Raw genomic sequence first — 27,080 nt, forward strand, 5'->3', positions numbered from 1 at the left:
GGTGTAGCAATTTTAATGGCCAGTAGTGTGAGACCATAGTTAAATACGCTTATAGAAACATACTTTACAAAATCACCACAGATCATGCTGAAACATAGACTTATCTCGGTATTGGTGAAGAAGCATCCCTATTCGTAGCTATAAGACAATAGCGAAAGGTGCCCTGTTCCAAACCCAATCATTTGTATCGTCGTTTCAGGTTCCAGTATCACGCAATTGGTGAATATATTTAACATTTGACATCTCATTGTTCTTAGTTAACGATTAACGATTCGTATAGGTACTGGATCCTCTTCCGTATCGATCGCAACTTTACTTCACGGCGCCTCACACTTATGTATTACACTTTATTACATACTTTTCGTGTTACTTAGAGGCAATATAAACTTCATGGGGTTCAGGTGCTGTGCTAAACGAATCGTCATTTATTTCCGGGCTCAGATTTTCGGCCTTGTAAAGTGATTCTGGTGAACACTTCGATATTTTTCGGCTCTTTGTGTCTAGTCGAGTCTCGATCAGACACGCAAGCTTTGTTTGGCCAACAGTGGGTTCAAATTCGGATCACGAATGACAACTCGTCATGTCATTTAATGAGTGTAATAAGAGTTCTGAAGTGTCACTTATTGTAACGAAGTTTAATTATCAAGTTCTAAGGACTGTCTCATCTGCAATAATTCATTTCCCAATATATGTTGTATGACGGTATTAGTTTACATCTGGACTGAGTCCCATAATGAGCGGTGTTCTCTAGTGATCTCTTGTGGTAATTATTGTGTATAGTCAAACGACTGAGCGCTACAGGTCTTCCACGTTTAGAGTAACTTCGATACAGCTACGTTATCATGTTTGCATTTAGCAGAGTCACATATTTTATGCTGTTAAGTGCACACTATACACAATGGCACTGTCTATGAAACCTACGAAGTTACAAAAGTAGCACAAATATAACTGTCTGTTGAATTAGAACTTACAATTAAATGCTGTTTCACAGAGGAAGACTGCACTGTAGTTCCTTCTCTAGACTGTCGCACAAATGACAAAATGGTAGATATCGAAATAGACGACAGAGGGATAGAGAAACAATTAAAAACGCTAAAAAGAGGAAAGGCCGCTGGACCTGATGGGATACCAGTTCGACTTTACACAGAGTACGCGAAGGAACTTGCTCCTCTTCTTGCAGCGGTGTACCGTAGATCCGTAGAAGGGCGTAGCTTTACAAAGGATTGGAAAAGGGCGCAGGTCATCCCCATTTTCAAGAAGGGACGTCGAAGAGATGTGCAGAACTATAGACCTATATCTCTAACGTCGATCAGTTGTAGAATTTTGGAACACGTATTATGTTCGAGTATAATGACTTTCCTGGAGACTAGAAATCTACTCTGTAGGAATCAGCATGGGTTTCGAAAAAGACGATCGTGTGAAACCCAGCTCGCGCTATTCTTCCACGAGACTCAGAGGGTCATAGACACGGGTTCCCAGGTAGATGCCGTGTATCTTGACTTCCGCAAGGCGTTCGATACAGTTCCCCACAGTCGTTTAATGAACAAAGTAAGAGCATATGGACTATCAGACCAATTGTGTGGTTGGATTCAAGAGTTCCTAGATAACAGAACGCAGCATGTCATTCTCAATGGAGAGAAGTCTCCCGAAGTAAGAGGGGTGTAAGAGAGGTTTGCCGCAGGGGAGTGTCGTAGGACCGTTGCCATTCACAATATACATAAATGACCTTGTGGATAACATCGGAAATTCACTGAGGCTTTTTGCGGATGATGCTGTGGTATATCGAGAGGTTGTAACATTGGAAAATTGTACTGAAATGCAGGAGGATCTGCAGCGAATTGACGCATGGTGCAGGGAATGGCAATTGAATCTCAATGTAGACAAGTGTAATGTGTTGCGAATATATAGAAACAAAGAGCCCTTATCATTTAGCTACAATATAGCAGGTCAGCAACTGGAAGCAGTTAATTCCATAAATTATGTGGGAGTAGGCATTAGGAGTGATTTAAAATGGAATGATCATATAAAGTTGATCGTCAAATGGTTCAAATGGCTCTGAACACTATGGGACTCAACTGCTGAGGTCATTAGTCCCCTAAAACTTAGAACTAGTTAAACCTAACTAACCTAAGGACATCACAAACATCCATGCCCGAGGCAGGATTCGAACCTGCGACCGTAGCGCTCTTGCGGTTCCAGACTGCAGCGCCTTTAACCGCACGGCCACTTCGGCGGGCAGTTGATCGTCGGTAAAGCAGATGCCAGTCTGAGATTCATTGGAAGAATCCTATGGAAATGCAATCCGAAATCAAAGGAAGTAGGTTGCAGTACGCTTGTTCGCCCATTGCTTGAATACTGCTCAGCAGTGTGGGATCCGTACCAGACAGGGTTGATAGAAGAGATAGAGAAGATCCAACGGAGAGCAGCGCGCTTCGTTACAGGATCATTTAGTAATCGCGTAAGCGTTACGGAGATGATAGATAAACTCCAGTGGAAGACTCTGCAGGAGAGACGCTCATTAGCTCGGTACGGGTTTCTGTTGAAGTTTCGAGAACATATCTTCACCGAGGAGTCAAGTAGTATATCGCTCCCTCCTACGTATATGTCGCGAAGAGATCATGAGGATAAAATCAGAGAGATTAGAGCTCACACAGAGGCATACCGACAATCCTTCTTTCCACAAACAATAAGAGACTGGAATAGAAGGGAGAAGCGATAGAGGTACTCAAGGTACCCTTCGCCACACACCGTCAGGTAGCTTGCGGAGTATGGATGTAGATGTAGATGCAGATGTAGACACAACCCTCTATTTAATGTTGAAATACACTTCTCTTTGTTGCTCTCCATTGCTGTGACTGGCGAAAACATGAGTCTAATTATTTATAACAATACACATTTTGCTTTACAAATCAAAGAAAGAAGCCTCCAAAGGCACTGAGCTGTGTGATGTGGCAAGTCTGCAGAGATCACACTCTAAATCTTCTTAACCGTTAAACAATAATTACAGGTCTGACATAAGCTCGGACGAGCAATGACGCTACGAGGACTCGATCTGGGCAAAATTGCTGCCCTTGTCCCTTGTGATAGCATTTTACTATCTCTGCGCGGAGACGGCGTAGCGTATCTTCCGGGCGGCGCGGATGAAGCCTTGTCCGGACTGGAATCGCCAGTGGCGCCGTGTGAACACGCAGCATCTTTGTGGTAGTCGGCTGCTGGTGTGACAGTATCGATTGTCGACGACACCGCACATTCAGTTCATATTACTTTATTATATACTAACCTCCTCCTCCTTGTAGTAAATGGTGCCCCGTACTTATTCGTTGTGTGACAGTGGAAGCTCTGACACTATGACATTTTTCATCAGTTTACTGTGTTATACAGTATCAGTAGCACCACTTTTACTTTATGGCATTTATTAGTTAGGTATGTCTGATGCCACATAAAGACGATAAAACACATCTATTACTCGTATAATATTGAACGTGATAAGGATTAGCAGCTATTTAACTGCACCGAACAAAATAGTTTTTCTTTCACTTTTGCCGTTAGGAAATATGTTTCTCAGTGTTTAGTAATTAAGCTGGATGAACTGCTAAGCTTCAAAGATTGTCTAACCCTGTGTCAACTTTCTGTGAAGAATATCGTTAATGTTAGTAATATCTGATGCCATCTAATGCTAGGTATACAAGAGTAACGTCAAAGCTGTCCGGAAAATCCTCCTCCGTCACAGAGTGAGTTGGCACTTCTTGAAGAGGCGGCTATGGCACCGCAATATTTCCTCGTCAGCGCGTTAAATCACCACTTATCAAACACTTACGTCACTTACTACCTGCTCTACGTAACAGCATTTGGAAGGGCAAACAGGTCAAGGATATCAAGAAAAGAACATTGTATGAACCAAATATTGTGGTATTCTGTTCCGTATGGTAATATTTAGCTACAATAGATATTTGGGATTTTCAAAGGAACTTAATTGAAATAAATTCCCTGAGATGAGAAAATATTTCATTTTCGCCGAGTTTGAAAGAATGTTTCCTTGTCTTATTTTCCACCTCAGATTACTATCATACATCCGGACGACACAAAAATTCCTCGAAGGTTACCACTTCTCTTATTATATTACTACGGTAGAAGCTCTAAAATTTTATATTAGCATTTAGTTGAATACGCTGTCACCTAAATCAGAGCTCATGAAGAAGCTGTTTCTAGAGAATATGTGTAATTTTTAACGCAATATTCTTTTAGTTCACTTACAACCTGTAGCAATGGGTTAAAACTTTTTGAAAACGATATGGGAGAGCCGAAAGAGTAGTATATAAAGAGACCTGTTGTAACTCAGTCGGTGATCATCATTGAGTGAAGGGCTCCCAATAATTTTACAAAAAGTTAAGAAAATATAAATTGAAAAGGTGGGAATACGAGACCAGCACTCAAGGGGTAATAGTCGACTGCCTTAGCCAATGTTCCTTCTCGTACAGCTACTACAAAAGTGCACATCAGTTCCTCTGCACTAAGACTGTTGGCATGTAATAATGACCGTCTTTGTGTAGACGTAGCTACAGAATCAACGCTTTCCAAGCCCCAGTGCTGATACGTGTTTCATGGAAATAAAGGTAATTTCAATATTATCTACTCTCAAAAGGATTAAAGGAACATGGCTTTGTGAGTCTAACATATTCTATTCGGCAATAATTGAGGGCTGGGTATGTTACCAAATTACACCTTCACATTTCACAAATTATGTACACGATGGAACATCATTACGTCCTCGATCATTTATCTAACAAGAACGGAGAGGATCGACAGATGTCGAAATTAAGTGGGAACAATCATTCATCCCATCACCAGGGTACTTTTCAATGCAATTTGAGCTCTACAATAACATGTATGTCCTTCGTGAGTGTTTATCACCGACTGCCATATACATGGCATGCAATGTGTCAGCCTACGGAGGTCATCGTGTGGTATTCGTTGCTATTCTTCCCATTTATCAATGAGAGCCCATGAGACTTAATGGAGAGTTTCTGGTGTAACAGGACGAAGAAGAACATGTCTGTCAAGCAAGTACCACATTCGAATCCATTATCTTCAATGTCCAGGTCTTCGCTAGACATCCCTGGTGATTCCCGCCATATGGGCGCTGGAATTATCATGCATGAGAAGAAATTCAGAGCCACTACCTTACGCAGCAACCACTACATGGTCCAACAGTAGTACCTGGCTGTAAGGCGACCATGGCCGACGACAAGACCGAGCAGCTGTAAATGCTGATGCCTTCCCACACCACATATAACCTCGGCCTTAACACGTCATGAACGTGATCCCAGCAACAGCGCTAATGAAATGAATTTACTTCATAAATTGAGTACTATTTATCTGCAAGTGAATCCCGTGCTCTGGGCCTCGACACACACACGAAATCAATTATCGACCATCAACGAAAGGGACCGAAATCGAGCTCCGGATCCAGTTTGTTTGGGGAACACACAACGCTGCCCTGGGTGCTTATGTCTGGTTTTTCGACAGTGTCATCACTGGTACTGGAATTAAAGACACTGATGCTACGTATAACGGGAACGATGTTCACCAGACGCAAGAACGTTGTCAACGAATCTGAGAGATTTGTCGCTATTTTGCAGTATTTTTGTGTCACGGTGTAGTATCCAGTGTCCTTCAGACGCGCATGCATGGCTGAAGGAACAGACAGGTCTACGATTTACAACATGGCATGACACAGAAGAAGTGTATTCTACACTGAAAATCTTATCACACTTCGGCCGCACAATTTATTGATGAAGCACAAAAATTTCTACCGGACCAGGACTCGAACCCAGATTTCTCCCTTCGGCTATCCGGGCACTCTTTCTGGAATAACCCATACCCCCTCCACTGAGGTGGCATAAGTCTGTGATAGTGATATTAACATATACAGATGGCGGTAATTTCACGTACAGAATATATAAAAATGCGTTGGTGGGACTGTTATCTGTACCTAGGCGATGCGCGTGGAAAGGTTATCGACGAGATTATGGCCGCACGACCGAAATTAATAGATTTTGAAAGTTTTAGGGTACTTAGAGTTGGAAGCACAGGACTTTCCATTTCGGGATTCGTTAGGGAATTCAATACACCGTTGTCCACAGCGTCAAGAGTGTGGCGCGAATAGCACATTTCAGGCAATACATCTCACCACGGACAATGCACTGGTCACCGCTTTCACTTGACGATAGAGATCAACGGCGTTTCCGTAAAGTTGTCTGTGCTAACAGCAAAAAACGTTGCGTGAAATAACCGTAGTAATCAATGCTGGACGTACAACAGTGCTGCGAAACTTGTCGATAACAGGTCAAAGTAGCAGACGACTGACGCGAATGGCTTTGTAACAGCACGATATCGCCTGCAGCGCCTCTCCTCGGCTCAGGACCGTATTAAAAAAAAATTGTTCAAATGGCTCTGAGCACTATGGGACTCAACATCTTAGGTCATAAGTCCCCTAGAACTTAGAACTACTTAAACCTAACTAACCTACGGACATCACACACACCCATGCCCGAGGCAGGATTCGAACCTGCGACCGTAGCAGTCCCGCGGTTCCGGACTGCAGCGCCAGAACCGCTAGACCACCGCGGCCGGCCCAGGACCGTATCGGTTGGACCCTAGACGAGTGGAAAACCATGGCCTTGTCAGATGAGTTGGTAAGAGCTGATGGTAGGGTTCGAGTGTGGCGTAGACCCCTCGAAGCCAGGGACCCAAGTTGTCAACAACACACTGTGCGGGCTGGTGGTTGCTCCATAGTGGAGTTGCTGTAGTTATGTGGAGTAGACGCGTTCCTCTGGTTGTTCGGCTACTGGAAGGCTATTGCAAGGACTTCATGTTCCCAGACAAAGATAGAAATTTTTATGAATGACAGCGCGCCATGTCATCGGTCCACAGTTGTTCTTGTTTGTTTCGAAAATCGAGGGACAGGATTGGTCACTCAGGTCGCCGAAGATGAATCACGTCGAACGTTTGTGGGACATGATCGAGAGATCAGTTCGTGAGCAAAAACGTGCACCGGCAACACTTTCGAATTTATAGACAGCTATAGGAGCAGTGCGATTCTGCTTTGCTTCAGGGGTCTTCCAACGACGTGTTGAGTCAGTGCCTAGTCGATATGCTGCACTACGCCGGGCAAAAGACTGTCAAACACGATTTTAGGAGACGTCCCATGACAGTGTATGTCATCGTGTGTACGCGTCCTGCTCTCGCACAGCTGTGACTCCGGCACAAGGACAGACTTATTTGTTATTACTGCTGTCTTTCTAGTCACACAATACTATTTTGCACTGTCCGTGTTTTACAGTGCACTACGCTGTGTCCTTCAGATAATCCATATACGAAGGGACGGACACTGCTACGGTCTACAGCCATATGAAGTAGAAGAAATGTATTCGCATTTGCGAATACGATTAGACTTCATCTATGTCTTCAGGACACGGAATAGTACACCGTTGAATACTAAACTAAACTAAACTCCTCCCGCACAGCTCATGAAGGCCCAAAGGTACCGACGGGCAGCCGTGTCATCCCCAGCCCAAAAGCGTCACTGGTGGCGGTTATGGACGGGCATGTGGTCAGCACACCGCTCTCCCAGCCGTATGTCAATCTCCGAGACCGGAGCCGCTACTTCTCAGTCAAGTAGCTCCTCAGTTTGCCTCACAAGGGCTGAGTGAACTCCGCTTGCCAACAGCGCTCGGCATACCGGATGGTCACCCATCCAAGTGCTAGCCCAACCCGACAGCGCTTACCTTCGGTGATCTGACGGGAACCGGTGTTACAACTGCGGCAAGGCCGTAGGCTCTGCAGAATATAGACACTGCAAAATAGTAATACGTGCCCAGACAGGCAGTGATAAATAAACACCACCCTCTGCGGGAATCTCGGCAACTGTGAGAGTGCTGAGTGTGCAACACAGTGAGATAGGGGGGGGGGGGGGGTTGAATGAATACGGTAGGCGAGCTCGACTAGCCGAAGTGGTTAAGGCGGCAGCTCGAGCAAAACGGGAAATCAGGGCTCGTCTATCGGTCCGGCAGAAATCTTCATATGTCCCCAATAAATTGTGCAACTGAAGACTAAACGTATCCGCAAAAGGGAATACATTTCTGCTGTCACTTTACGTGGAGAAATAACAACACAGAGTTCAGATTTGACAAACGCAGCACAATTATAGTTAAAAACTCAAACCGTCATAAATAGTAATCTAGGTAAACACATATTAAAAAGCGGCAAAAATCATCCCTCGTTTATTGGCACGGTTCGCAGAATGTTCTTAAAACAGACTACTACAATCTCGCTACGGAAGAGACTGTAAGTGACAACCTTAACATGAGTCCTTGCATCTGCAAAAAGACCATACACGTAACCTACAATAAGTATCGATCCGATCCTGCAGCTATATCTACCAAAAGATCTGGTCTCATCTAGTCAATGAATGGTTCCAAAACTTCAAATTAATTTCTAATGGATTTCTGTAGTGTTGAAACTGAACACATCAGACACAAAATGGAAATATTAAATAACGCATTTACGATTAAAATGTATTTACGCATGAAGATATTGTAGTACAGACTCACAATTGGGAGATTAATGCCCCCAGTGTTGAAAACAAAACACCTTAAAGTGAACAAGGTACCAGTTTCCGATGGAATTGTAGTTAGAATTTACATTGAATACACCAGGAATCAACTCTTTCACTAGCTCCTATTATTCGAGAACTTCCTGGATAGGTAGCTAATGGTCCATTGTCACCTTTAATATGTACAAGAATTCGATGGCGTTATTCCTACGTATTTCAAAAAATGGTTCAACTGGCTCTAAGTACAACGGGACTTAACATTTGAGGTCATCAGTCCCCTTGACTTAGAACTACGTAAACCTGACTAACCTAAGGACATCACACACATCCATGCCCGAGGCAGGATTCGAACCTGCAACCATAGCAGCCACGTATTTCATGTCGCTGCACAGAAAAGCTTATAGTTTACGTGTCCGGGCACGTAGCGCACTTCATGTCAGTTTGCTCCCTGCCACCGTTGGATAAGCAGCTGCCGGCAGCAAGTCGTATACTTCTAGCTCACTTATTTGTTTCATAGTTTAATTCTTAATTTCTTTGCGTGTTTTTGGGTATTTTCATTCTTTAATTCATAAATTTCGGGCGTATTATAGTAGTTGAGAGTTGTAGCATCACGCTTTCGTACGTGAATAGTGTAAATTCGCGTAGTCATTTGTCTTCTGTTTTTGTTTTGAACGGCCAGTGTCGGTTGGTCACAGCCAGTGTGCTCCCTGCCGCCGTTGGATAAGCAGCAGCCAGCAGCAAGTCGTATACTCCTAGCTCACTTATTTGTTACATAGTTTCATATAGGAGGTGTAATTTCGTGTTTTAGTTACTGTAATCGTAAATTCAGGCAGATTGTAGCGCAGTCGTCAGGCATTTGTTAGTTCATACATTCTTTGCGTGTTTCCCTTGCGTTATCTAGGCACGGAGTCGTTTCAGTAACATCGATTAGAATGGACAGGGACTGTGATTGCTGTGTTCGGATGAGGGCTGAGTTAGCATCCCTTCGCTCACAGTTGCAGGCGGCGCTGACTTCGGTCGCGCAGCTTGAGGCCGTTGCCAATGGGCACCACTGTGGGGAGCCGGACTTGGGTATCACGGGGATGTCAACCTCGTCCCGTCTGTCCCCAGATCGGTCTGCCGCAGTGGTTGCCCCGCAGTGGGGCTGAGCCCTCGCCTGTGGTTGATTGGGACGTCGTTCCAAGGCGTGGCAGGCAGCGAAAGACGTCCCCGGAGGCTGATCAGAAAGCCTCCCCGGTGCGTCTGACAAACAGGTTTCAGGCACTGTCTCTGACTGAGCCAGATGCAGCTGCCTGCCCTGTTTCAGAGGATGATTCTCAGCCTTCAAGGTCCGAGCAATCGCAGGGGGTGGGCTTATTGGTAGTTGGGAGCTCCAATGTTAGGCGCGTAATGGGGCCCCTTAGGGATATGGCGGCTAAGCAGGGGAAGAAATCCAGTCTGCACTCCGTGTGCATTCCGGGTGAAGTCATTCCTGATGTGGAAAGGGTCCTTCCGGATGCCATGAAGAGCACAGGGTGCAGCCAGCTGCATGTGGTGGCACATGTCGGCACTAATGACGTCTGTCGCTTTGGATCTGAGGAAATTCTCTCTGGATTCCAGCGGTTATCTGATTTGGTGAAGGCTGCCGGTCTTGCTTACGAGATGAAAGCAGAGCTCACCATCTGCCGCATCGTTGACAGAACCGACTGCGGACCTTTGGTGCAGAGCCGGGTGGAGGGTCTGAATCAGAGGCTCAGACGGTTTCGTGACCGTGTTGGCTGCAGATCCCTTGACTTGCACCATAGGGTGGTGGGTTTCAGGTTCCGCTGAATAGGTCAGGAGTTCACTACACTCAGCCGGCGGCTACACGGGTAGTGGAGGCTGTGTGGCGTGGACTGGGCGGTTTTTTTAGGTTAGAAGGCCTCGGGAAAGTACGAGGTGGGCTGCAGTCTCAAAGGGTACATGGCAAATACAGGACGTGCTTGGATCAAGGAACAGTCGGAATAGTAGTTTTAAATTGTTGTAGTTGTGCTGGGAAAGTCCCTGAGCTTCAAGCGCTAATAGAAAGCACATAAGCTGAAATCGTTATAGGTACAGAAAGCTGGCTAAAGCCTGAAATAAGTTCTGCAGAAATTTTTATGAAGTCTCAGACGGTGTTCAGGAAAGATAGATTAGGAAGAATTGGTGGTAGAGTGTTTGTGTCTGTCAGTAGTGGTTTATCTTGTAGTGAAGTCGAAGTAGGTACTCCGTGCGAATTGGTATGGGTGGAGGTTATACTTGACAGCCGAACTAAGTTAATAATTGTCTCCTTCTACCAACCCCCAGTCTCCGATGCTATAGTTGCTGAACAGTTCAGAGAAAAATTGAGTCTCGTAACAAATAAATACCCCACTCATACGGTTATAGTTGGTGGGGACTTCAACCTTCCCTCGATACGTTGGCAAAAATACTTGTTCAAAACCGGTGGTAGGCAGAAAAAAAATCTTCCGAGATTGTCCTAAATGCTTTCTCCGAAAATTATTTCGAGCAGTTAGTCCACGAACCCACGCGAATTGTAAATGGTTGCGAAAACACACTTGACCTCTTAGCCACAAACAATCCAGAGCTAATAGAGAGCATCATGACTGATACAGGGATTAGTGATCACAAGGTCGTTGTAGCTAGGCTCAATACCGTTTCTTCCAAATCCACCAGAAACAAACGCAAAATAGTTTTATTTCAAAAAGCGGATAAAATGTCACTAGAAACCTTCCTAAGAGACAATCTCCATTCCTTCTGAGGTGACTATGCAAATGTAGACGAGATGTGGCTCAAATTCAAAGATATAGTAGCAACAGCAATTGAGAGATTCATACCTCATAAATTGGTAAGAGATGGAACTGATTCCCCATGGTACACAAAACAGGTCCGAACGCTGTTGCAGCGGCAACGGAAAAAGCACGCGAAATTCAGAAGAACGCAAAATCCCGAAGACTAGCTAAAATTTACAGACGCACGGAATTTGGCACGGACTTCAATGCGAGATGCCTTTAATAGTTTCCACAACGATATATTGTCTCGAAATTTGGTAGAAAATCCGAAGAAATTCTGGTCGTATGTAAAGTACACAAGCGGCAAGACGCAGTCAATACCTTCGCTACGCAGTGCCGATGGTACTGTTACCGACGACTGTGCCGCTAAAGCGGAGTTATTGAACAAAGTTTTCCGAAATTCCTTCACCAGGGAAGACGAATGGAATATTCTTGAATTTTAAACACGAACAGCTGCTAGCATGAGTTTCATAGAAGTAGATACCTTACGGGTTGCGAAGCAACTCAAATCGCTTGATACGGGCAAGTCTTCAGATTGTATACCGATTAGATTCCTTTCAGATTACGCTGATACAATAGCTACCTACTTAGCAATCATATACAACCGCTCGCTCACCGATTGATCTGTACCTGCAGATTGGAAAATTGCACAGGTCGCACCAGTGTTTAAGAAGGGTAGTAGGAGTAATCCATCGAACTACAGACCTATAGGGTTTTGGAGCATATACTGTATTCAAACATTATGAATCACCTCGAAGGGAACGATCTATTGATACGTAATCAGCATGGTTTCAGAAAACATCGTTCTTGTGCAACGCAGCTAGCTCTTTATTCGCACGAAGTAATAGCCGCTATCGACAGGGGATCTCAAGTTGATTCCGTATTTCTAGATTTCCGGAAAGCTCTTGACACCGTTCCTCACAAGCGACTTCTAATCGAGCTGCGGGCCTATCGTCTCAGTTGTGCGACTGGATTCGTGATTTCTTGTCAGGAACGTCGCAGTTCGTAGTAATAGACGGCAAATCATCGAGTAAAATTGAAGTGATATCAGGTATTCCCCAGGGAAGCGTCCTGGGACCTCTTCTTTTCCTGATCTATGTAAATGACCTGGATGACAATCTGAGCAGTTCTATTAGGTTGTTCGCAGATGATGCTGTAATTTACCGTCTAGTAAGGTCATCCGAAGACCAGTATCAGTTGCAAAGCGATTTAGAAAAGATTGCCGTATGGTGTGGCAGGTGGCAGTTGACGCTAAATAACGAAAAGTGTGAGGTGATCCACATGAGTTCCAAAAGAAATCCGTTGGAATTCGATTACTCGATAAATAGTACAATTCTCAAGGCTGTCAGTTCAACTAAGTACCTGGGTGTACAAATTACGAACAACTTCAGTTGGAAAGACCACATAGATAATATTGTGGGGAAGGCGAGCCAAAGGTTGCGTTTCATTGGCAGGACACTTAGAAGATGCTACAACTCCACTAAAGCGACAGCTTACTCTACACTCGTTCGTCCTCTGTTAGAAAATTGCAGCGCGGTGTGGGATCCTTACCAGGTGGGATTGACGGAGGACATCGAAAGGGTGCAAAAAAGGGCAGCTCGTTTTGTATTATCACGTAATAGGGGAGAGAGTGTGGCAGATATGATACGCGAATTGGGATGGAAGTTATTAAAGCAAAGACGTTGTTCGTCGCAGCGAGATCTATTTACGAAATTTCAGTCACCAACTTTCTCTTCCAAATGCGAAAATATTTTGTTGAGCCCAGCATACAAAGGTAGGAATGATTATCAAAATAAAATAAGAGAAATCAGAGGTCGAACAGAAAGGTTTAGGTGTTCGTTTTTCCCGCGCGCTGTTCGGGAGTGGAATGGTAGGGAGATAGGATGACTGTGGTTCGTTGAACCCTCTACCAAGCACTTAAATGTGAATTGCAGAGTAATCATGTAGATGTAGATGTAGATGTATGGAATCTTCCTGTTGATGCAATCTGAATGGCCTCCACTGCAGTAGCACTACGGAGTGTAGGACGTAGTTCATAGTGAGAAGCACAGATGATGGCAGACGTGATACCAGTAATTGAAGTGCAGAATGTATTATAGTTTATCGCTTAATTATTTACAACATAATGCGATAATTGTTAACGATAAATCAAGGAAAAAATCTGTATGTAAATAGCAGCTGTTCTGAGAGTTTAAAAGTACAACAAGCATATTCATTTATAAAACGATGACGCTATCATAAGTTGCGACATATTCTCAAGACGGTTCCACAGCGATCCAGAGTATATTAATTTTTTTATAAATCCAGTCACTGATCAAGAACGTTTATTAATAGGATAGTTAATTTAGATCAACGTTGACCATCTTAAGGCCTGAGTAAATCCAGTACCCTACATAATTCGCGTCATTGATTGTAATTGTAGTCACATTAATCACCCATATGTCAGTCCGGGGTGTTAAATGACACACCGATTTTCTCAAATTCGTTTTCCAAGGCAGCTCCTTATCTGGCTTCTTCTCGGTCAAAACCTATGCACCACTGGTCAGTGTCCATGCAACGGTCTGTGACGTCACAAAGTGACCTCATCGTGCTAAAAGCTAACCGCCCTGAATGCCCAAATAGGCATGTGCAACATGTGTGAAAAACCTTGAATAAACCAGCATCTGCCGTGTACGCAGTAATTTAGTACACAGCGATATCATCAGAGGGCAACACCAAGTAAGCACTCTCCACGCCAGGCGCTAATCACAAACAGTTCCGATCTGTCGCCACACAGACGGAGCACAGAAACAGGAAACTCTTTATCCCACAAGACATTCCATCATCTGCTAGTTATGTCAGTTGCCACAGAGGGCAACTTTCCGTTTACACGAAGACGGTCTCAGATGCAAAATTTGTCCGCCGCTCGGGCATAAAAGCCGATGTATAAACAAATTGTATTAGTTCCCACTGTTCCACTTCGTGTTGCGGCCCGTCACGAATTCCTCCTTTACCAACCTTTCCATCTCAGAATAGCACTTGCAAGTTACTTCCTCATTTACTTCTGTCTTCATCTACAGGTTTTACCCTCTAATGTTCCCTCTAGTACCAAGGAAGTTATTCTGTAATATCTTAACTTATGTCCTACCATCCTGCCTCTTCTTCTTGTCAGTATTTTCTGTGTATTCCATCGTAACAGATTCTGCGGAGAACCTCCTCATTCCTTACCTTATCACTCCACTAAATTTTCAACATTCTTCTGTAGTACCACATCTCAAAAGCTTAGATTATCTGCTGTTCCAAGTTTCATTACCATACAACGCTATGTTCCGCACGTACATTGTCAGGAACTCCTTCAAATTAGGGCCTGTGTTTGACACTAACAGACTTCAGTTGACCAGGAATGTCCTCCTTGCTTCATCCATCATGGGTTATTTTGCTGCCTAGGAAGCAGAATTCCAGAACATCGTCTACTTCGTGATCCCTAGTTCTGATTTTAAGATTAACGCTGTTCTCATTTCTGCTACTACTCATTACTTTCGTCTTTCTTCGATATACTCTAAATTCACATTCTGTGGTCATTACACTGTTTATTCCATTCAACAGATCCTGTAATTCTTCTTCAATTTGACCGAGTATACCAATGTCATCAGCGAATCTTAACATTGATACCCTTTCACCTTGAATTTTAAACCCATTCTTACACCTTCCTTTTATTTTCGTCGTTGCTTGCTAGATATATAGATTGAACGATAACGAGTAGCGTCGAAAGACTACATCCCTCCTTATACTCGTTTAAATCCGAACACTTCGTTCTCGGTGTTCCTGTTTCCTTGTTACCTTAATGTTTTCCCACATATTGTCGATTTCCTGTCTTTACCTATAACTTACTCCTATTTTTTTCACCTTGCTCCAGTTACATTGTTGAACGATTTTTCTAAGTGGTAGATGCTAGGAACGTGTCTTCAGTCTTGCTTCCATTATCAATCCCAACGCCGGAACTGACGCTCTGGTTTCTTAATCTTTCTTAACGTCAAACTGATCTTCATCTAACAGAGTCTCAGTTTCCTTTTTCGACACCTATCATAGGTTACAGCCAGTGCCTTTATAACCCGTTGCTACTAATGAATCGTCATTGGCCAGTCTAAGTGATATTCATTAGTCAGAGACTGCACTCAAAACAGTAAAATGCAACTGTCCAGACTGAACTCTTATAGAACAGGTAGTTCCGTTTCAATGTGTTACGTTAGATTAGCGTCTATGACTTCTACTACAGAACCACGGAATGTTCGTCACTCGAAGCTGCCTGTTTCGTGTAATCTTCTAATAAAGGTTTATTAGTTATTTCATTTTGTGTTGCCCATATTACTTGTTTTGGTAACGGCCTTGCCGCAGTGGCTTCACCGGTTCCCGTGAGATCGCCGAAGTTAAGCGCTGTCGGGCGTGGTCGACACTTGGATGGGTGACCATCCAGACCGCCATGCGCTGTTGCCATTTTCCAGGGTGCACTCACCCTTGTGATGCCAATTGAGGAGCTACTCGACCGAGTAGTAGCGGCTTCGGTCAAGAATACCATCATAACGACTGGGAGAGCATTGTGCTAACCCCACTCCCCTCCTATCCACATCCTCCTCCGAGGATGACACGGCGGTCGGATGGTCCCGATGGGCCACTTGTGGCCTGTAGACGGAGTGGTTCAATATTAATTGTTTTAGATAAAACTCAATGTGAGCAGATGAGTTGATAACGTGCAAGCAAACTACCTTGTTCAGCAGCTAGTTTTCTATAATAGGCGGTTCGTTTCCTGTTACGTTGGATATTGTACATCTGACAAGTTTAGCGTCGCTAGGCTTGACTGGGACTTGGACATGTGCCCATACGCTCTACCAGGCGCTGTTGGCAAGCGATGTGCACTCAGCCCTTGTGAGGCAATTTGAGGAGCTACTCGATTGAGAAGTAGCGGCTCCGTCCCGTAAACTGACATACGACCGGGAGAGCGGTGTGCTAACTGCATGGCCCTCCATATCCACGTCCAATGTCACCTACCCGCTACCAATGACACCGGGTTGGTCGGTACATTTGGGCTTTCCCAAGCCTGTCTGGACGGAGAGGAAGAGGGGAGAGAGAGAGAGAGAGAGAGAGAGAGAGAGAGAGAGAGAGACTATTTGTGTACTTGTGCTTACCTAGCCATGGTCTTCTCAAATCATATTATCTATTACAGTTAATGATGCTGACGACATATTGCCTCTCCCCCTTGTTGGTCCGGACTGTGTGAACTTTTTACGCTGTACACTGCGTCAAACGAGCACAGTGTCTTCTTTCCATGTAGATTCTTTATTTCTCAACATCCTCATGTGGAAGAAAAGTTAAAATATGATCAGTATTTTTGTCTCGCCAGTATTTTTGTCTCACCAGTATTTTTGTCTCAGAACGAGGTCAAAGATATTATCAAAACAACATTGGAACTTATTTAGCGTTTAGTTTGCAGCAGTCACTTGCGATACACATCCTTGCAAACCAGTGGGCGGGCTTCCTTCCAGTTAGCTTGCGTAATATATGTGAAATAAAAATTTCCACAGTTTACAAAGTGTGTATAATTTAGATAGTTACCCCTTGAGCTGACTACTCCTCACAAAAAACAGGAAAGTTTCCGTCGACAACGCCTCGGCGTTTCTCCATAATTTACGTCCTTGGGCAGTAGCCTCGTTGCCTGTGGGTGCTGCGTGACGAACGTCGTACCCGTCACTCAGAAGAACCTTGAGGGAGAGCGTGCACTCCTTCGCTTTGCCTACGGAATCTTTTAGCCAGCAGTATCAGTGATACCTATTAGGTCGTTAAGAACTACTAAATACCGATAAGCTTGAGGAACGTCAGAAGAAAATTATGCGGTTACTATTTTGTACTATTCCATAATAAACGGTTTCAATCTATTTTTTTGCCGTCTTCTGGCTGGTTTGACAACCTCTACATGTGAGTAGGACATGGACCCAGTGTCCTCAACTACAGTCTCTGTCTCCCACTACAGCTTTTACTCTCGACAGTTCCCTGTAATACCATCGAAGTTATTTCCTAATCTCCAGCGGCCTTTCTGCTCTTTCTGTCAGTGCTTTAAACATCTATTTGTATTCTACAATCCTGAGAACCTCCTTATCCTTCACCAGCCCATGTAGGTTTTAACATATCTCTATATTAACACGTCTAAAACACTTCGATCCTCTTCTTCCCCCTCTTTCCCCACAGTTTAGCATTGTCGTCTACAGTTCAAATCACAGCAGCTGCAGTATTTTATACTAGCCTTTCTTCAAAATTTCACATGAATTTTATTTATTTAAGTCAGAGGAGCTAATTTTGCCTCGAAGACGGTAATTTTTTCTTTGTACGAAACGTCCGTGTATCTCTCAATTACGAGAACCACTGGTGACTATACTGTTGGGTGAAAATTATTTTTTCCTTATTACGAGGGGTGCTCAATAAGTATTGCAACACATTGTTTTTCTTTTAAGCATATTGTTTCTATTCACAATTCCAATACACAATATTATTCCCCACTCTTTTGGCTACAAAACCCTTTTTTCTGCATAATCTCCCTTCAATGCGACGGCCTTACGCCGCCTTCCTCCGAGGGCCTGTATGTTCGAATAGTACCACTCTATTGGTCGACGTCAGAGCGAATGTCTTGGGGCATTAATAGCCTTCCTAGCACTGACGTATTACTTACCGCGGAGTGCATTCTTCATTGGGCCAAACAGATGGAAGGTGCGAGATCCGGGCTGTAAGGTGAATCAAGCTTTTTAAACCCATCTCGGGCGCGCAGACTTGTGTGGGGCCTTGCGTTTCGTGGAGAAGAATTTCGTTTGTATTTTTGTGAAAACGGATACTCTGAATTTCTTTCTTAAATTTCCTGAGGGCAGCACAATAGACTACAAAGATGAACGTTGTACTTTGAGAGAGAACATCAAACAGAATAGCCCCTTCAGCCGGCCGCTGTGGCCTAGCGGTTCTAGGCGCTTCAGACCGGAAGCGCGCTGCTGCTACGGTCGCAGGTTCGAATCCTGCCTCGGGCATGGATGTGTGTGATGTCATTAAGTTAGTTAGGTCTAAGTAGTTCTAAGTCTAGGGGACTGATTTTTAGCCCCTTGAGAGTTCCAGATGAGCGTCACTATGATTTTGCCGGCTGAGGGTGCGGCTTTGAACTTTTCCTTCGGAGGAGATTACGGTTTTGTTTTGTGTTCGAAATGATGAACGAATGTTTCATCACCAGTGACGGTGTTCGACAAAATGTTGTCTCGAGCAGCTTCGTTGTTCTCTATGGTCTTTTGTTAGGCAACTAGGAACACAATGAGCAGACACCTTTATGTATTACGGCTGATGAAGGAGTGTATCAGAATTACCGGCAGCAACGTCCTGTTAAGCAGAGTGCCCGCACCTTCCGACATTGCAGCTGCCATGGCAATGTTCGGCAGACCAGCACGAGGGAGATCGCGATGTTATTGCGATGATGACACATGCCACGCCCAACGACTCACCATGCTTCTGTTCACTGTCAGATGTTTGTGATGCTTTGGTTTTCCTCCAAAAGCAGCTCAATGACAGCTCTCTGCTTGGAACGCATCTCCGTTACAGACACCATCTTGAAGGTTAACTTCAGACCTGCCACCTCTCGAAATATCATGGAAACTATATGGGCTGAAGCGAAAATATTCCACGATGTCTCACAACAAATTCCACGTTTTTAACCGATACTGGGTGAGAACAAAATGTGACCCATTACTTGTATGTATGTATTAAACCGGGGACCTAGAAACGACGGAGAGGCTTCGTCCCACCGTAGACCTCAGTGGTTCACAATGGCACAACAAGCCACAGCAGGCCACCCACCCAACCGCCGCCCCACACCGAACCCAAGGTCACTGTGCGGTTCGGCCCCGGTGGAACCTCTCCCCTCCCCCCCCCCCCTCTCGGGAACGTCTCATACCAGAAAAGTGTAACCCCAATGTTGGCGTGGTAGAGTAGTTATGGTGTACCCGTACGTGGAAACGCGTACGTGTTTGAGCAGCAATTGCTGAAACAGTGTAACTGAGGTGGAATAAGGGAAACCAGCCGGCTCTCACTGATGTAGATGGAAAACAGCATTAAAAACCATCCACAGGCTGGCCGGCACACCGGATCTCGACACTAATCCACCGGGCGCGTTCCTGGTCGGGACCGGCACGCCTTCCTGCTCGGGAAGTAGCGTGTTAGACCGCGCGGCTAGCCGGGCGGGCGCTGTGTTACTTATTGAATGCTCCTTGAACCGTTGCGCGATCAATAGGTACCTCTTTGCCTCAGGAGGGAATGACAGTGAGACTGGGAAGGTGAAACTGTTCACTGGGGATCAGGGGGCTGAGTTGGAATCTGCAGGCGAGGCGAGGAGTGTGCCGGCAGTTCATGGCTAGAAAAAGCTCTTTAGTTAACGGTCACCGGCTCTGATCGTAGCAGCGATACTAGGAATAGTCACTCAGGAGGGTTCCTGCAGTGCGAACCAGTATGGCCGCTGTTGCGGCCGGCTGCAAACCTTTCGAAATACGGGGCGCGTACCCAAGAAAGGAGCGTGTTGGTGTGCTTTAGTGACCGAACGGACCTGAAGGCGGGTGGTGGACAACAGCTGTGTTGAAGTTGTGTGTCGAGTGCATCTAGTACTTCCTGGACCGTTGTACATGTAAGTCTGGTTAGTTTCCGATTTGGTTTATCGGAGGCGAGTTAGCCGAGCATCAGCAGCAACCACAGCTATAATTGCCAGTTCCAGTACCAGCACTGTGACTTTTTAGTTCGGTAGTTTTCTCGTTGTTTGTTGGGTGTTCACGTCCGGTTCCATATCCGACTTCTGGTTATTGATCTTCCTCCTGTCTCTAGACCGGAAAGTTGTGTATGTACTCCTATAAAACTGCTGTATTTGTTTCTTTATTTATTCTCCAATCTGAGTATTATTTCCGAAGTCGATCTCAACTTCCTAGTTGGCGTAGGATTTGTGGCGGCGAGCATTTATAAATTAATTACGTTCATTTCATGTGCCACGTCCTGCAGTGGCCATTACTGGAGCGCGAAATTTAATTTTGTTTATACTACAAAGTTTAACTGTGTTTCCTTTGTTGTTTGTAAAGTGGGACCACTTAATTATTAAGTCTCTGTCAGTGAGGAGTTCATTTTGCGTTACTACTATCTCATACGTCGCTGTAATGCTCTTAAAAAGGTTATGTTCTGTTTGCTGTCACGGGTTTGTTAGCCAACGGAAAGCGTTAGTTTGGGATTTAGTGCTCCAGTCTGAGTGGTGATTACTTTTTTACTCCTTCTCCACGAGGCGCGAGTTTGGTACGTTTGCGGTTGGCAGTCGAACTACATGCTCGGTAACTAGGAAGTTTCATTGATTTGACTCCCTTAACTCATTGAAAAATTATTTACTTGTTTTTCTTGTTGCTGTAATTTTGAATGTCGTGCGGCGGCATTCGGTCTGTAGTAGAGGCGTGGCCCAATTTCTGTACCAAATTCTGCATTCCTCTGTTAATTCGGCTATCATTTGTGTTTCTTTTTGTGGGACTTGTGTGAAGTCTGTCCCGGTTGATAGAGTAGGCGCAGCGTCCGAAAGAGGAGGCAAGTCCGCGCTCTAGCGAACGGCCAACCGGGTGCAGATGGTCCTGTACTACCTGACCTTTCCGAGACCACTACGACTTGCAAAGACAAAGTTGTACAGCACGTCAATGTATTCATTTGTGCCTTAATCACTGCGTGCCTATTGTAGTTTTTCTTTTAATTTTGTTTTCATTACTTGTTCATGGAAATTGTTGAAGTGTTAACCGGCTAACTTGCTAATTGAGTAATTACAAGGCTTATTTATTTAAATGTGTTTATGCACATGTGCCTCGGCCAACTGAATGATTATTAATTTTACTCCTTGTATGCACAGTTGCTTTTTGAACTGGCCGAACACTAGGAGATGTAAGATCTGTTATTTTCATGGGGGCTGTAACTATTTCCATAATCAGGACGCAGTATGTAACGTCAGTTTTGTTTGATTGTTTCTGTTGCTTGCCTTGCCAACTTCCGCTATCCGGCGTTATAGTAATTTTCTTATACGGTGCTTATGTGCGGCACACACTGCTATTTTTTATTGTAAAATCTTAAAGCTTCTTTTACAAAGAATTTTTAACTCTTTTATTATACATCTTCAGTTCCTATCATTGTATCTAATATATTTGCTATTAGTCAATTTGGTGCAGTTTCATGACTGTAAATTATTATGATTCTTAGTAGTCAGTAGTACTGGAGGTGTCTCTCCAGCAGATGTTTAATAAATCTAACTTATTGCGTTCTGTTAAAATAAAGAGAAAGTCCACATCGCGAATGATGTTCAGTATCTCTCCCTGTCCTTCCTGCCACAGGCAGCCTGAGGTGGGTACTGCGTGCCACCCCTCGTGTTTTGGTCAATAGTGAGTATCCTTACAATTCTGAGTTGCGGTTATTTGTACTACACTTATAAAAATTGACACATATTTTATTTATAAAAATTGACACATATTTTTATTTTGAGTAAATGAGGAAAGTAACAGAATTTTTCAGTAAATATAAATGTCGCAATCTCGTTTCTAGTGATTTAAGGAACCGATTATTTTATTTTCAGATAGATCAGCAATTATACGGTAATTCTAATTTAATTGATTGCGGTGTGGGGCTGTTACATGTTCATATGAGCCGTAATGATCGTTATCACTATTGGCAGAATGCACCGGCACCGAGATCGTCAGAGTGTTACAGTGACACTATTGCACTAAGACAGCAGCGTGCAACATGTACGTTTATAGAATTTTATACTTCACTACTCACACTTAACATTCTACACCTTGTGACCGTCGCCACTGTCACGACACGGTCATGCATTGCACCTACGTGCTCGTAAAAGCATTCGTTGATAGATATTTTAATACTATTCTTGCGAAGCCGAGGTCACCGTCTCTTCTATATCACTGGAGTGTACAGAATGCAGACCAATGAGTCAGTATCATCGGAGGCAGCTTTACATTCGTATAACATAGATTAGCGGGTGGAAGCGTCACTGTAAATCTTGCTTAATGTGGAGCAGCTTGTTGGGATACTCGCGCTGAGGTTTACTTTCCATAACTTGCGTACTTGGACGAGTAGTTGTACATTGAGATAAACTTGGGAGAGTCGCACGTGCTTTGCTTACAAATGACTTTTATGAAATATTAAAACATCGTGAGAAACCATGGTACCAAAAAATTTAAACAGGACATCAAAATAAAGGGAATGGTAGGACGAATTTTGAAACAAGGGGAAGGGGGCACGGGCTAGCAGGACAGAGCGGATTAGGTTGTGGAAAAGGGCCTAAATGAATTCCTGTCACTTGCAGTCAACATACAAACTTTATTTATCAACACACAATGTTACAACAAGGATGCAAAACACTCAAAACGTTAATCGACCAACTTTTACTAACTTTAGATCGGCTGAAGGCCACATTCAAAATCCAAGACGCAAGGTTTAAGCAACATTGAAATACAAGGTTCTTCTGGAGGTTTCACCCAAGAATATTTTCTAAATATTCAATCTAATCGGCTGAAGGCCATGGCAATTTAATTTGAATGGAACTAGGCTGGAGGTCACATATTAAACAATAAGAGGAGTTTCAATCAAATGGCAGAAGGCCTTATGTTAAAACATTTCATATTAAATATTGCCTTAAAGGCAAAATAAGGACATTAATTTAAGAGATAGTTATACTCGGCTCAAGGCCCCATATCAACTAGATATGTTTAACGGCTTAAGGCCTAAAAAGAGTTTCAATCTAAAATGCAGAAGATCTTAAAACCTCTAGAGTAAAATTCCCCATTTCTTAAAACCTCTCCAGTAAACTTCCCCATATAAAAATATAACAATCTCATGCCTTAAGGGCAAGACAAGAGCATTAATTTAACATATACTGATACTCAGCTGAAAGCCACACATCAATCAAATAACTAAAATCCAAACAGGGAAATCACTACATAACACACAAGGAACGGTGCTCAGAAATTTCCAAGTTTCGACCTGGGATTGTAACACTAACGCCCGTGTAGATGAGACAGGCAGCCTGTTCAATGACTTCTTAATCTGGAGGTAACCCAACCGACAGACAGCCGGATGACCAATCAACCAAGTCAGTTCCGCTCCAAGCAACCAGCAAAACGAACACAAGTTTTCAATACACGACACACAGAGTATTGGCACCCACAACGACCAACAACACCTCAGCTGTCGAACTATTCGCCGCGCTGGACAGCAACAACACGCCGAGGAAAATACACTGCTACAAATTACGTCAACTACCAGGACAGGTAAACGGAACGTCAACGGCCGCAAGGCAGAAGATACCGCTGGTGAACTTCCATAACAGGGAATGAATTAAGTTAAATTTCACAAGAAGACGGCTGGAATCTTAGCCGACTTAAATACACACACGCTGTTGGTAGCGGGGATGTCCCTAAAGCGACAACCAGGATCACACGAAGAAATGTAAGCAGTTGAGGCTCGATAGTAAGTTGAGTGAGGACTCAACTTTCATGTCCAAGATCGGTGGGCGACAAACTTCGTAACACTCGCAAGCAGCACCTCACCGTCACTCCAGAGCTGGTACGACAGTGCGTTATCGATATGCGTTGCTGCTACCCCTCACCAGTAAATGGAATAAGAAAACGAGGCGGCACTACCATAATAGAAGATGACAAACAATTAATGGTGGTGGTTAGTGTTTAACGTCCCGACGACAACGAGGTCATTAGAGACGGAGCGCAAGCTCGGGTTAGGGAAGGACTGGGAAGGAAATCGGCATTTGCCTGAAACGATTTAGGAAAATCACGGAAAACCTAAATCAGGATGGCCGGAGACGGGATTGAACCGTCGTCCTCCCGAATGCGAGTCCAGTGTGCTAACCACTGCGCCATCTCGCTCGGTAAACAATTAATGGGTTGAACACGAGCCGTGCACGGATCAGATTACTGTGTCTTTCGAGTGTTCTTCATGCGTTTGTGGCAGGGCTCTGAGAATTATGGGACTTAACTTCTCGCCGGCCGAAGTGGCCGTGCGGTTACAGGGGCTGCAGTCTGGAACCGAAAGACCGCTACGGTCGCAGGTTCGAATCCTGCCTCGGGCATGGATATTTGTGATGTCCTTAGGTTAGTTAGGTTTAACTAGTTCTAAGTTCTAGGGGACTAATGACCTCAGCAGTTGAGTCCCATAGTGCTCAGAGCCATTTGAACCATTTTTGAACTTAACTTCTGAGGTCATCAGTCCCCTAGAACTTAGAACTACTGAAACCTAACTAACCTAAGTACATCACACACATCCATGCCCGAGGCAGGATTCGAACCTGCGACGGTAGCGGTCACACGGCTCCAGACTGTAGCGCCTAAAACCGCCCGGCAACCTAGGCCTGCATGCGTTTCTGGTAATTCCGAAGTTATGAGGGTACATGAAGCTTAACAAACAGATGCACGTGTTCAGACCGTTGTGCGCCGGGCTGAGGTTGTTCAGTCTACTGGATTTTACTCATTCACCTAAGTGAGCTTCTAAGAGCCACGACATGCCCAGATTCAACCAGGAGATGCTGTTTAAGAGATAGGCAACAGAGCGCATAAAACTTTCTGTTTCATGACAGAGGCTACTACAGAAAAGAACCCTTGTCTAAAATGTTTATACCACATTCTTATTTTGCCAACACATTTTATGCTACGCAGTCTGCCCTAAGACACAGTTATTCACGTAAAAACATGTACATGCTCATATTTTGTACTAACCTGTTCCCTCCACAGCACATTCTCAGACAGACAGCGTATGCCTAGAACTCGCGATCTACAGTCCAACGAACCGTAACTTTGATCAGTCATCTCGCTGTTGGAAAGTTCACGCGGTCACTTCTATATGCTCGTTCAATACGACTCAGTTCAAAAATATTCAGTGATCTGAAATACAGAACTTCGCATATATAGCACTGCCACCCGTTTTTGTAGCCCATCGGAAGAAAGCCACAAATCTTCTACAAAATCTCAAAACTTTCGCAATATTCGTTTACACCCCACCTCATAATTTTTCGAAACACTCAGTTTCTCATCAAAAACAAAATACAAAATGTGTACAAAATTTCTACAACGCAGAAAACATTGGTCCTCTCGCTTCTAAATCTCAACTATGGCCGCTCGAGATGTCCGCGTACTGTGGCCCGGGGACTAGCGATTTAGTTTAGTTCGGGTCGGTTCCGTCATGTTTCGGAATATTTTCTCGTACCATGAATTGGGCCGACTAATTCACTTCACCGTGAATACGAACCTGCCTTACTGATGATGAGTACTACATGGACACTTTCGTCTTATCAAGATGACAAAGAGTGTGATCATGGGGGTGCAAGTATACGTTACTCATGCCCGCCCGGTTGGCCGTGCGGTCTGACACACTGCTTTCCGGGCGGGAAGGAGCGCCTCGTCCCCGCATGAATCCGCGCATGAATCCGCGCATGAATCCGCGCATGAATCCGCGGATTAGTGTTGAGGTCCGGTGTGCCGGCCAGTCTGTGGATGGTTTTTAGGCGGTTGTCCATCTGCCACGGCGAATGCAGGATGGTTCCCCTCATTCCGCCTCAGTTACACTATGTCGGTGACTGCTGCGCAAACGATTTCTCCACATACGCGTACACTACCACTATTCTATCACGCAAACATAGGGTTTACACTCGTCTGGTGTGAAACGTTCCCTGGGGGGTCCACCGGGGGCCGAACCGTACAATAACCCTGAGGTAGTCGTCGTGGGGCTGTGGATCACTGCGGCTGCGACGGGGACGGAGCCTCTCCGTCGTTTCTAGGCCTCCGCTTACCATACAATACAATACAGGACAATAAAATACAATACTCATAAAGCGTCTTCAACTCCATCAGGGCGACTGGTGCAGCAACCGTACGAGGATTATTAAGGAACAGAACAATCTTCGTTGCTTTAAATACGTGTTTCGCCTCTGTACGGCATCATCAAATTACCATGAATTGAGAGGCACTTGTAGATCTAGTCTAGCGATTTCCTCGCCAGGTTGATGGCCCAAGGGATGTCTACCGGGACCAGTATCATCCTCTGCCTTGCCGCGTTATGCTGATCGGTATGGAGGGGCTTGTGGTCAGCACACCGATCTCCCGGACGTTTTGTATAGTTTTCATAGCCCGACGGATTTGTGTCGAGGTCCGGTGAACCGGAGAGTCTGTGGATGGTTTTTAGGTGGTTTTCCATCTGCCTCGGTGAATGCGAGCTGGTTCCCCTTATTCCGCCTCAGCTACACTATGTCGGCGATTGCTGCGCAAAAAAGTTCTCCACGTACTCTTACACTACCACTACTCTACCGCGCAAACATAGTGGCTACACTCGTGTGATGTGAGACGTTCCCTGGGGGGCCCACCGGGGGCCGAACCGCACAATAACCTTGGGTTCGGTGTGGGGCGGCGAAGGGGTGAAGTGGACTGCGGTAGCCGTCGTGGGGTTGCGGACCACTGTGTCTGCGGTGGGGACGGAGCTTCTCCGTCGTTTCTAGGTCCCCAGTTAACATAACATAGTTTTCATACAGTGGAGCCGCTACTAATCGGTCAAGTAGCTTCCCAGTTAGCATCAAGAGGCTGACTACACACCTCCCACCA

The 27,080-nt window shown here is 44.7% G+C and overlaps 1 protein-coding gene and 1 pseudogene across 1 annotated transcript in view; one reads left to right on the forward strand and one right to left on the reverse strand.

Moving 5' to 3' along the window:
* The window catches only part of LOC126480748 (alpha-tocopherol transfer protein-like), a 266,272-nt gene that overhangs the window by 82,000 nt on the left and 157,192 nt on the right, over positions 1-27,080 (forward strand). The gene's annotated exons all lie outside the window — the stretch shown is intronic.
* On the reverse strand, positions 7,721-7,838 carry LOC126482678 (5S ribosomal RNA; annotated as a pseudogene).

Source organism: Schistocerca serialis, chromosome 5 (assembly GCF_023864345.2).
Source record: "Schistocerca serialis cubense isolate TAMUIC-IGC-003099 chromosome 5, iqSchSeri2.2, whole genome shotgun sequence".
In the NCBI taxonomy this organism is placed as follows: Eukaryota; Metazoa; Arthropoda; class Insecta; order Orthoptera; family Acrididae; genus Schistocerca; species Schistocerca serialis.